Here is a 13,423-nt window from a genome sequence, read left to right as displayed (position 1 = left end):
TAGATCCTGAAGATGAAGCCACAACCTGAGAGTTTAACAAAGCATCCAAGATATTATCAACGATACGTGACTCGAACGGATGGCACAGTTGGTAAGAACTTCAGCTTGTACGGAACGCGATTGGTCGCAGGTTCGAGTCCCGCATCATTCATAACATTTTGTTTTCAGATTTTATTTATGAACTAGCTGACCCGGCAAACGTTGTTTTGCCATATAAAGTTCAAATTCACGCGATAGTTTTATAAGTAATAAAATATTGCCTATATTATAGCCTGTACATCATTTTGTTCTATTGTCAATAGTTTTTGCAGGGCACGCAAAAATAGGTTTTCGATTTTACACCTTGTGTTACAAAATAGCAATTTTATTACGGATCCCTAATTTTGAAAAAAAAAACATAGCCTATAGCCTTCCTCGATAAATGGACTACCCAACACTGAAAGAATCATTCAAATCGGACCAGTAGTACCAGAGATTAGCGCGTTCAAACAAACAAACAAACAAACACTGCAGCTTTATAATATTAGTATAGATAATAAATTTAATCCCAGAAGGGGCTGTCACTTTGAAATATAACAAATTGCTTAAGAGTTGTTTTAAAGCCGTTCATAAAAATACCGTTCAGGTACGAATCAAAACCTCACACGAAGAGTCCCGTACCAATCAACGTAGGAGAATGTATATTTAACACTTCTTACTTTTATTTAAATAAAATACTTTTAAAGGAATATTTTAAGATTACATAGGTTTCTCCATAAAACTTACATTTTTATTATTAGGTACTTATGTGTTTAACCCGACGTTTCGTGTCTTTTTCTGTTACAACAACGGTTTTGGTTCTTTAAATACTATACTACGAAACTAGAGAGGGAAGTAGGTTTTATTCGATGGTCTTTTTTCCCGTATTGCGCATACAATTTTTACCACGACTAACGAAAAATTCGCTTCATTACTATTTTTCAGGGAGGAAAGAAGCATTTTTTAGCCCTCTAGATTTGAACTGAACAGTACGTACGTAAGCCTAGGGCTCGGGTGGTATTTTGCACACGGGTTGAAAATCATATAAAATACTGATACTAAAAACAAAGAAAATACTAAGTACTTAATTTTTAAATATTGACAGCTGTAAAAGAAACATTTGTTTTATTTGCATCACGGGTATTTCAGAATTCGCTATTAGTGTTTTAAGCTGTTGTGGTTTTTGTGATACAGTCCGTTTTGTGAGCTTTTTTTATGAAAGAAAGACTTCATGATCATCGTCGCCCACAAGCATGTGGGCGTTTCAGGAGAACCTGAAACACCAAAGCAACCACAGTAGCGTTGCGGGTCTTTAAGGAAAGTGTTCGCGCTTTTTTTGAAGGTATTAATGTCGTGTCGTCTTGGAAATACCTCACATAGAAGCTCATTCCATAGTTTAGCCGAATGTGGTAGAAAATCTCACACATCCAGATGGTGAGGATGATATCGAAGCTAGTGGAGTGTCGTACGAAGGTAGAATTCGGCGGCAGGAATCACGTCAAACAGCTCTTCGGAACACTCCCCAAAATTTATTGTTTTTTTTCTATTTTTGGGTGAAAATGTTAATGCGGTTCACAGAAGAAGTACATCTACTTAACAAGTTTCAACAGTATATTTCTTACAGTTCTTGAAAAAAGTGACCTTGACATACACGGATAGACAGAGAGACATGACGAACCTATGAGGGTTCCGTTTTTTGCCATTTGGCTACGGAACCCTTAAAACAAATCATTATTAAATACACACCGCTTTGTCAATTGAAATAATATCGAGTAAAACTCAAGACTGCCTACAGCTTACCAACCCTTTTGAGACGTTCTTTTGTCCTTAACATTAAATATGAACTGAGACACATTATACTTGTTTTCACCTGCATGTAGTTGACATATTTAGCTCACAATACAGAGGCACAAATGGTGACACAGTAGTCGTTGTGAATCATCACATTGAATATTAAACACTTGTGCATACACGGACTATATTTGAATACTTGCGTGCTGTTGTTAGTAATGTCTCTATTATCCCTCTTTCATTATATACATATCTATTATGTTTTATAGGAGGACAAACAAATTTAAAAAAAATGTCTTGTCAAGGCCCTTGTGAAAAGAAGTTCTAGTTGATCTTAATATAAAAAAATATACACTTATCAACAAAGTCTAAGACTTGGAAATTGTAACAAACTTTTTCGTATAATCCTACTTAAAGAGTCGGCCACAAAAAAAAATCAAAATAAAAGCATGTTGAAATAGTGTTCTAAATTCAAAATTTATATCAGTCGGCAATGAGTACCTACATATTTGTTTCCTTTGGGAATATTTAAATTCTCTTCGCTTTAGGAGTCGATGGTCTTGGCGGACGATGGCTGCTTGGGTTTCATAGGCACAAAGACCCACAATCTGGTACGTACCACTGTCAGAGGTTAAGTTAGGCCAAACAGTTGTCACGTTGCCAGCTTCGTGGGCAGCTTTCCTGCCGACTGCGATCTTAATAAAATTTAGTATTTACTAATTATAATTAATCTTTATAAATTCTAGTTTTAGCTATATAAATTTTAGTGATGTAGGTCTATCTTTTGTTTTTTTTTTATATGAAAATAAGGGACGAGACGAGCAGGACGTTCAACTGATGGTAATTGATATGCCCTACCCATTACAATGTAGTGCCGATCAGGATTCTTAAAAAACCCAAAAATACTGAGCGGCACTACAATTGCGCTCGTCACCTTGAGACATAAGATTTTAAATCTTATTTGCCCAGTTATTTCACTAACTATGGCGCCCTTCAGACCGAAACACAGTAATGCTTACACATTACTGCTTCACGGCAAAAGTAGGCGCCGTAGTGGTACCTACCCATTATCTAGCCGGCATTCTGTGCAAAGGAGCCTTCCACTGGTAAAATTTGTAGGAACAATCTTTGACCATTGCAGAGTTAACAGGTTAATAATGGTTACAAAAAAACTCTTACAACATTTACACTCCGAGCGAAAAAATACATACAAACCATTTTGAACTTATTAAATTTAAAAACCGATTTCAATCCTTGAATGAGGCTTAATTTTATAATGAGTATTTAGTATTCCGCGTTGCTCGCGGCCAATTAATCTAATAACTTCTTCACACAGAAAAACCACATGTTCATTGTACCATGATGCACATTGAAAAGGAAATCTAAATTAATTTTCACACCATGATTCATTAGTTTTCCCACAGAGAACAATACGTTTCCATCCTTGTCTAAGATAGGAAGTTAGATAAAGACAGCAGTGTTACATTGAGACCGCCTATGCCGAGGTCAGAGACTGATGTTAAGTTAAAGACATCCTTTGCCAAGATGTCGTGAGACCCACGTAAGTAATGACAAGGCTACAAGGCCCCTTAATGATGGATTGGAAATATAAATTACATGTACTTTCGAGACAACGCATGATTACTTCCGGTGCATTTTCTTAACGGGGGTACATTTTCATGATAACAATGATAATTGAAAGGACCCGTCGTTAATACGCTAGGTTTACTAAAATTTTTCAACTCAACTAAGAAATTATTTTTTTAGGACGAGACGAACAGGACGTTCAGCTGATGGTAATTAATACGCCCTGCCCATTACAATGCAGTGCCGCTCCGGATTCTTGAAAAGCCCAAAAATTCTGAGCGGAACTACAATTGCGCTCGTCACCTTGAGACATAAGATGTTAAGTCTCATTTGCCCAGTAATTTCATTAGCTACGGCGCCACTGCTTTATGGCATCCTGTGCAATGGAGCCTCCCACTGGTAGGGAAAATCATTTGTTTAAGCAAATTTGAATTTCGGGTGCAAATGATAATAGAATACTACAGACTTTCTAGAACGCTAGTTTTTTATTTTTGTATAATATAAATTACCTACATGTACTTTCGTGACAACGCACTATTATTTGCACTGTATTTTTTTAACGTGACTTGTACTATTATATATTCATTGACGTGAATAAATTTAAAAAAAATTCATGATACTCGATCGTGGCCCCGTTGTTATTAGGCTAGCGCCCAAATACTAAAATGTTAAAGCGTACGACGACAACCAGTTTCAAATTCGATCGATTTAACAGAGAGAAAAAATAGACTAGAGAGGTACTTAATTTAACTCAATTTATAAACACAATAGGCTTACTAAAATTATTCAACTAGAGAACCTCAACTGGGAAATTAAAAATCATTTGTTTAAGCAAATTGAATCTCGGATCCAAATGATGAAGAAAACTTGCTTCTAGAATGCCAAAATGCCTTTTTATTTTGCGTTAATATTGTGTACCCAAAAATTTTACATTTTTTTTAATTCGATTTATTTTGAATATGTCATTTTCTAAATGTTACTAAAACGTAACTAATATTATGTGTAAAGGTTGAAATCGAATTTATTTTAGATTTTAACGTATACCGTTCAAACGGTATCGGCTTGGACAATATAGCGGTCCATTGACATGCCTTGACAAGGGAGTCTTCGCTCAACTCTTCTGTTTATTGTCGCTCTTGATGGCATTTTGAAAATGGTAACATGCATCAAGCGTCACGGTATAGAATGGGGAATAACAAACATTCTACAGAATCTGGATTCTGTAGATGTATTCCTCGCTGAGCCCATTATTTTGAGAAGAGACAATCACCAGGAGGAATCGTCTGCGGCTCCGTCTAAAAATTATGAGAGAAAAACTCAAAAATCAGGGTTTCATTTACGGCTATTTCCATCCCAAAACTAATCAATCGTAACGAAATTTTAAAAACTGAATGGAAAGGATATATACAGAATATTTCCTTCTCATTTGGGAACTGAAAGAAATTAAAGCAGCCGGAAACTTTCCAGATTCTGGCTGTGTTAATTTTGAAGTGAAGCCGAGCCAGTGAAGCCGCAGTATAGTTCTTATAGTTTCGGAAAAAGTGGCTGTGACATACGGACGGACAGACAGACAGACAGACACATAGATATGACGAATCCATAAGGGTTCCGCTTTTTGCCATTGTTTCGCAGGATGCCTATTTTGCTCTCAATTTATAGTAGGCGCTATCAGTGCGTTTCGTTTCAAAAATCTACCAAAATTGAAATACTTATAAAATTAAGGTTAACTTACAAGCTTGATTTTTCCGTATCAAGGGGCTGCTACCTTAATAATTTCGTTCTTGATATATTATACATATATCTTGAAAACGTAGTGAAGTATTTTTCTTTTAAAGATTATTTGCATTGTAAAAAAAATATTAAGAAAATTGTAGTATTAGGTACATATCACCCTTAATAACTTAAGATATGTATTAATATTTATGCAAACATTTGAACTATTTAAAGAAATTATAGCTCCAAATTAAATTATAAAGGCGGGGTCCTCGATGGCAGGATCATCCATCCATGTTGCATGACGCATAGACCAGCCATCAACTCCTTAGAGTCTAGACCATATTTTAGAGAAGGTAGTTTTATTTATATATTAAATGAACAAAATTATCATAATATTAATTAAATTAATTAATGTTAACCCGTCACAATACTACGCTTCAACAGGCAATTAGTTTGTAGGTAATATTGTTCATAATAGTCTTAGCACCTAAATGTTTATGCTTTTGTTTTGTTTTTTTTACATAATTGATATTTGTATGTAATTTTAAGTTATTTCCCCTTTATTTTATAATTAATTAAGTATTACACTTTAAATTAAAATAATATTATGTATTCCGAAGACATTTTGTACACGGTAAAACTCGAATGAGTTTATGATTGTACAAGAATTTTGATATTTATAAAATGTAATTTGTTAATAAGAAATAAATAAATGAAAACGATTTCAAGGAGTAAACTCCAATGTGACTCCAGTCGGCTGAATCTCAAAAACCCAACATTTAAATTCTTTGATTCAATGAGTTATTTTGCGAAAATCCATAATTATATCGTAAGAGTTTTTCTTGCTTTTATTATCATTATAAAAATGAACCACAGTCAAGCGTGGGCAGGTTTATTAGTTTTATAAGACGGAATCGAATTTACTGTTACAGCAACATGGCATGTCGCATGCACGTATTACGCGAGCTACAAATATGGAAGTAGAATCGTCAACTACCTACATTTACTTCCTTTCGACCTCGATTGTTCCTGTATAGATAAATAACTACGGTTACTTTATGTCAGTAATAAACAGCCATACACCTCGGTTGATGGTGGTTGTGATCCGTCCAATATAACAAAGATAAGAATAAAGAAGCCCGCTGAGATTCTTGCGCCCGTTCTTCTCAGGTTTGAGGCATACTATTTCGAATGGGCGGTAGTTTTTTGACGTTCATTAAGGGATTTGAAATCCTATTTTGAATAAAAATATTTGAATTTGAATAAACTTACGCGCCGCGTAATAGGTTAAGTAGGGTTAAGTGCTCCTTCATAGGTATTGGTATTCTTTTATAATAAAATACCAGACAGTATATTAAGACTCACTGAGCACAAATTTCAGAAATATATTAAAGCTCTGACAATGAAGGTTTGCTATAGTTTAGCCAATTATATAGAAGATAAAAAAGCATGGTTCAAGACCATGGTTCCTTTGCCCCCTTATATATTATCTATAGATAAAGTATTAACCATTACTTCCTTATTTTGCCACATGCAAAGCTATACTTGTAAGGCTGTAACACCTTACTGGCAGCCATTTTTTAATTTTCTTCATTTGTATTTAACCGCCCACCATAACACCCAATACCTTCTTATATTATTCAATTTTAACAACCTTAACCCGTTATTAGACATGTAGGTGCATACCTCCGCGTAACCTCAGTCAGGCTCTCACGTGACCTCTGAGTGATGACTCACGATGATTCAATAATTCATTATGTTATCAAAGTTTATTATCTATCTATAAATACAACGTGATTATGTTGAATTCCCATAACTTTAATGTATTAATGTGACCGTTTATTAGAATCGAATTATGATTTTTTTTAATAATGTTTTAAATAATTATCAAATATCAATTTCACATACCTTTACGAGAAAATTGGCAACGCTGCATACTAGGAGCTTCAAATAATTATTATGAGTGTACACGTAAGTATCCATCCCTACTCTGTGATTGTACTTACCTACTTATTTATGAAAAATGTCGATGAAAGATGTCGGCAGATATAAATTATCTGGCTGTGCTCCTGAACAGAGGAACTCCCCAGGGATCAATTTTATGACCTCTGCTCTAGTCTGTACTATGGGTACAAGACAACGATATAACTTTGCCTAGTTTGGGGCAAGATACTTTTTGTAAAAGTGTGTCAATATTATATATAAATTATTATACAAATTTTATTGACAAATACGTACAAAGCAAGAAGCCGGATAGTCGGCGTTTTTTGCCGAATAATCTTTCTAGTATAATCAGACTAGTGGCCGACTACGATAGTTGCCGGATAATCGGCACATCTATACTAAAAATGTCATTCTGAATGTTTCCCGACCTTAGATTAGACATGTCTAGATTTTTTTTTCTAGATTTAGAGCTTCGTCATTAAATCGCTGCATCACAGACTGCTCAATTCCCATAGACATGTTTGGGTGCCCTGGTATCTGTACCGTATCTTTGTGTGCATTAAATGATGCCATATTATAGCGATCACCACGATGACCACCCTGAATATTGGGGAAAACTGCTGTATAAAATTTCGATAATCTTATGAAGAGGGTGGATATGAATGAAACAATTTGAATATTTTTTTTGCAACGAAGTTCCTTAAAGGCGTTGCGGAGGAGTACCGTAGCCAGCAAAAAAACATCTGTAACGTTAAAATAATCGTAAGATTTTTATGTATTGAAATGGTTCATACTTAGTGTGCTGTGTTTTAATATATTTTTTTTTAATATTTTAAAAATAAGTACTTTTTTTAACTATGTAATTTGTAATATATTAAGGAATTTCGGAAATATATTTAAACAACATTTAATTGAGTGTTTATGTGTGATTTTAGTTTTACTGAAAATGTCACATCCGCCATCTTGGATCTCAAAATGATGTCATATTCGTAATTGATAGTCCCGAAAACTTCGAAAATTATACCCATATTGATTTCATTGAAAAAGTCACATCTGCCATCTGGCATCTCGAAACAGCTGTCATTTTCGTAATTGATACTCCCGAATACCTCGGAAACGATGATTGCCTCGTCTAGATCCTCGTTTGTTGGATGACTGTTGGGAAGAGTTTCTTGAGACTGAGGTAGAAATGAAATATCAACGGACAACGTTTAAAAACAATATTTCAAAGGAAAATTTAGGAAATTTCAAAAAAAAAATTCCAAGAAAACTTTCAATAAAATTGTTTAAAAAATATCAAATATATTTAAACTATACATTAGACACTAAATGGTCATCATACATAATCTATACATAAAAATCTTACGTTTCTTGTTTTGACTTTTTCACATGTCAATCATCTGTGTGGTTCCTAAAAAACTATATCTACTATACTAGCGGCAGGCTATGTTCGCCGTTTTGACATATTATAATAGAGATGTGAAATGTCAATTTATTTTCGAAAAAAATATAATAAAAACTATTAGTTTTTGTTGCAAGGAGTACCGGATTAAAAAGGTTTAATTAAACAAAAATATAAATGTTTCGAGTTATATGGGGCGTTGTCCATAATTATAATAGATGGTTCAGGGAGGCTACACAACATTGATGTAAACAATTCAGTAAACATTTCTCCATTAATTTCTTCATGATAGTCTCCAGTGGTTTTTGACGCAAAGGCATGAGAGAACCTTCGACAAACCCGTTGATGGTTCCGGCGCGGCGTGACAAACTACAAGTCGCGATCCTTTTCCAACAGGAACTTTGGACGTAGATGCTGCAGTGTCATCGGTCCAAGAACGGTTTACAGTATGGTTAGCATTAAGCCATGTTTCATCCAAAAACACAACATTTTGCCAATTTTCAATTTCTTTCACTTACCGTAAAAAACTATAATCGTGCCCTCACGATATCAAATCTTTCCATCAATGTTTTGCGTTTGTTACAGTGTTTGTATCGAAATCCAACGGTCTTCAAAATCTTCGTTGAAGAACTTTCCTCACCGAAGAATAATCCAGCTTCCTTCAGTGATTGCACTAACTTTTTTCTTGTCGGATACTCCTACCGTAAATAGTAGCCGTACACATGTTTTCGGATGGCATCGGCATCAAAGCTATCGATGCCTACGACTGGTTTTGCTCGTTTTCTCTTTTTTGGTGTGTGAAGTTTATTTTCTTCTGTGCCATTCTCGCCACATTTTTCTTTAGTTATTCGTCTAACAGTTCGTTGTCCAATATTAAGCGCATCAGCTACGCGTTGAACCACTGACGTTAAAGGGAAAATTGGCCCTCCATTTTGAGATTCACGATCGAAATAGTTACAAAGGCGTATAACGAACTCGCGTATCTGACTTTTTAGAACAGTTCTCTGCGTACGTTCGGCCATATCGGCGAAATCCACAACAAAAGGCGTAAGAGTCCAAATTAACGAGCAAGGGTCAACAGTAATGCAGTATCAATATCCGAAATCCAAAGCCAGGTCAAAACTATATCACAATCGCAGTGCATTCACAATTTGTACTTTCCGAAGCAACGTCAAGTCGAGACTGCTTTATTTTGAATTGAGCATTGACGCGAGTTTGCCGGAGGTTATAGTTGTGCTGGCCAGCGATCAGATTAGATTTCATTTTTAAAAATTTTAAATTTCGAAAACAAATGCCGTGTTTTGTGGTAAATAAGTACACAAATAATTAGAATCTTATAAAAATAAATGTTCGCGGGACCCTAATATAGTTTATAAATCAATGTAATAAATAAATTTTGTGTCCTAAAATTATACATTCGATAAATTTTTATGACTAACTGCACATCACTATTGACAATAAAGAACAGTAATTTGCTCCTTCGATGTAATTATTAATAATTACGTAACTTCATGAGGACAAACGTCAAAACGGCCATCATAGCGTGCCGTACGTATAGTGAAATTACTGGGCAAATGAGACTTTACGTCATGTCTCAAGGTGACGAGCGATACTTATTGTTATGCTGCTCAGAAGTTTTGGGTTTTTCAAGAATCCCAAGCGGCACTTTTGCCCTGTGCTGCCTTGGGGCGTAAAAAGAATAGGGTAGTCCCAGGTCCAAGGGTGTCGTAAGAGGCGACTACGGGCTTTTTGAAAGTGGGAGAGTCACGCTGCTGTCTTATGACGTCAGCACAATCGGGCCAGACTCGTCCGGGTTACTTACCACACTCGCACAGAATACCGGCGTGAAGTAGCGGCCTAGTGCCGCTATGTTTCGCATAGGTTAGTGTCGAGGACCGGAGGCCATTCCCCCCCCCCCCCCAACAAAAATATGAGAGCGGTCCTAAAAAATAAATTACCCCAGGAGGGTACCGGCTCTTGTAGAGCCGGAGAATCCCTCCCCGAGCATTCGCGCTCGGGCTGCCCCTCGTATTCTGGGGAGGGCACAGTACCGCGTATGTCACAGGACAAACAGGGCAGCAACACCACGGCACCCCGCTCCACGCTTAATGTGGACTTTTGTAACATCCGGGGAATTCACTCCAACTTAAACGCCGTCCACCACCACCTTGAGACGGCGCAGCCGGCCTTGTGTTTCCTTACGGAGACGCAGATATCTCGACCTAGCGATACGTCATATTTAACGTACCCCGGGTACAAAATTGAGCATAATTTCATGCCTCATGCCGGGGTATGTGTGTACGTTAGGGAGGATATCTGCTGTCGCCGTCTCGGCAGTTTTGAGGGTAGGGGCCTGTCTACTCTCTGGCTCCGCGTAGATTTAGAGGACCGCGTCCGCATCTATGCGTGTGTCTACAGTTCCCATAGTGGTTACGCAGAAACGGATCACCTCATGGGCTGCTTTCAAGCGGCATTTGATGACGTGCTTGCTCAGATCCCCTCCGCTGAAATCGTAGTCTTGGGTGATTTCAACGGGCACAATGCCGAATGGCTTGGATCACGTACCACAGACTACGCAGGGCGATCTGTGCATAATTTTGCATTGGCGTATGGTCTGTCCCAATTGGTTGAGTCGCCGACGCGGCTCCCGGATGTGGATAGCCACATGCCGTCCTTATTAGATCTTCTGCTGACTACACATCCCGATGGTTACCAGGTCTCTGTCGACGCCCCTCTCGGAACGTCCGACCATTGCCTGGTCAGGAGTGTAGTGCCTATCCGACGCCAACGTCGTAGACCACCAGCGACCCGCCGCGTTTGGCACTACAAGTCAGCAGATTGGGATAGGATGCGTTCCTTTTTTGCATCCTACCCTTATGCCAGGGTTTGTTTCCTTTCGGATGATCCTAGTGCCTGCGCCGTTGCAGTAGCCGATGTGATACTGCAGGGCATGGCTATTTTTATACCAAGCTCTGTAGTACCGATCGGTGGCAGATCACAGCCCTGGTTCGATGCGTCAGTTAAAGCAGCATCTGACTGCAAAAAACAGGCGTATCGAACTTGGGTTGCGGCGCTGGGCTCAAAGGATCCGAACTGCAAAGTTCTGAAGAGGAAATATAACCGTGCCTCCAGATTTTTTAAGCGGCAAATCGCCCGTGCGAAATCGAAGCACGTCGTCAAAATTGGCGAGCAGCTTTCCAGTTACCCGACCGGAACACGCAAGTTCTGGTCGTTGTCGAAAGCTGCTCTTGGTAACTTCAACCAGCCGTCCATGCCGCCGTTGCACATGAGGAATGACACCCTGGCCCATACGGCAAAAGAGAAAGCCGATCTCCTGTGCACTCTTTTTTCCTCCAACTCGACTCTTGACGACAACGGAAAAACACCGCCGACCATCCCGCGGTGTCAGAGCTCCATGCCTGAAGTACAGTTCCGACAGAAAACTGTTAGGCGAGCTCTGTTTTCGTTGGACGTCAGGAAGTCGAGCGGGCCGGATGGCATTTCTCCAATCGTGCTTAGAACGTGTGCCCCTGAGCTGACGCCGGTGCTAACGCGTTTATTCCGGCACTCTTATTCAAAAGGCGTAGTCCCTGATTCATGGAAGTCAGCCCTTGTCCATCCGATCCCAAAAAAAGGAGACAGTTCGGATCCGGCAAACTACAGGCCTATTGCTATTACCTCCCTACTCTCCAAAATTATGGAGAGCATAATTAACCGCCAGCTCTTGGTATACCTTGAGGGTCACCAGTTGATCAACGACCGGCAGTACGGCTTTCGCCATGGTCGGTCGACTGGCGATCTTCTGGTATACCTAACACACAGATGGGCGGCGGCTATTGAAAGCAAGGGGGAAGGCCTGGCAGTTGGTCTGGATATAGCGAAGGCCTTTGATCGTGTATGGCACAAGGCGCTCCTCGCAAAACTTCCATCATTTGGGCTTCCCGAGAGCTTATGCAAGTGGACCTCCAGCTTCCTCACTGGGCGCAGCATACAGGTCGTTATCGACGGTTATTGCTCGAATCCCAAGCCCGTGAACGCTGGAGTGCCCCAAGGCTGTGTGCTATCTCCCACGCTGTTTCTTCTGCATATCAATGATATGTTGGACACCGCCAACATGCATTGCTATGCAGACGACAGCACTGGTGATGCCGTATACACGGGCCATGCAGGTCTGTCTCGGGAAAACGTCGACCAGTGCCGGGTGAAATTTGTGTCTTCTATCGAGTCCTCTCTCGAGAAGGTCGCGGAATGGGGTAAGTTGAACCTTGTCCAATTTAACCCCCAGAAGACTCAAGTTTGCGCGTTTACCACTAAAAAAACCCCATTTGCCGTATCACCGCTCTTCGAGAACACTTCCCTTAAAGCCTCGCCTAGTATCGGAATACTGGGTCTCGAAATCTCGAGCAATTGCCAATTCCGTGGCCATCTGGAGGGCAAAGCCAAACTGGCTTCAAAGAAACTGGGCGTCATTAATAGAGCACGGCAATACTTCAAGCCGGCCCACATTCTAGCGCTCTACAAAGCGCAGGTCCGGCCTCACATGGAGTATTGCTGTCATCTCTGGTCTGGCGCACCCCAGTATCAGCTCGATCCATTTGACCGCGTGCAACGCAGAGCAGCTCGAATTGTCGGGGACCCAGTACTCTGTGAACGGCTGGATCACTTGGCGTTGCGTAGAGACGTCGCTTCATTGTGTGTCTTCTACCGCATTTATCACGGGGAGTGTTCCGAAGAGCTGTTCAACCTGATTCCTGCCGCCGAATTTCACCTTCGCACGACACGCCACAAGTTACGATATCATCCCCACCATCTGGATGTGTGGCGGTCCTCCACAGTGCGGTTTTCAAGGAGCTTTCTTCCTCGTACCACGAAGCTGTGGAATGAGCTTCCTTGTGCGGTGTTTCCGGGACAATACGACATGGGTACCTTCAAGAAAAGCGCGTACACCTTCCTTAAAGGCCGGCA

The sequence above is a fragment of the Leptidea sinapis genome, chromosome 14 (genome assembly GCF_905404315.1).
Source record: "Leptidea sinapis chromosome 14, ilLepSina1.1, whole genome shotgun sequence".
Lineage (NCBI taxonomy): Eukaryota > Metazoa > Arthropoda > Insecta > Lepidoptera > Pieridae > Leptidea > Leptidea sinapis.
The sequence above is the reverse complement of the archived record's forward strand: the minus strand, read 5'-3'. Positions refer to the sequence as shown.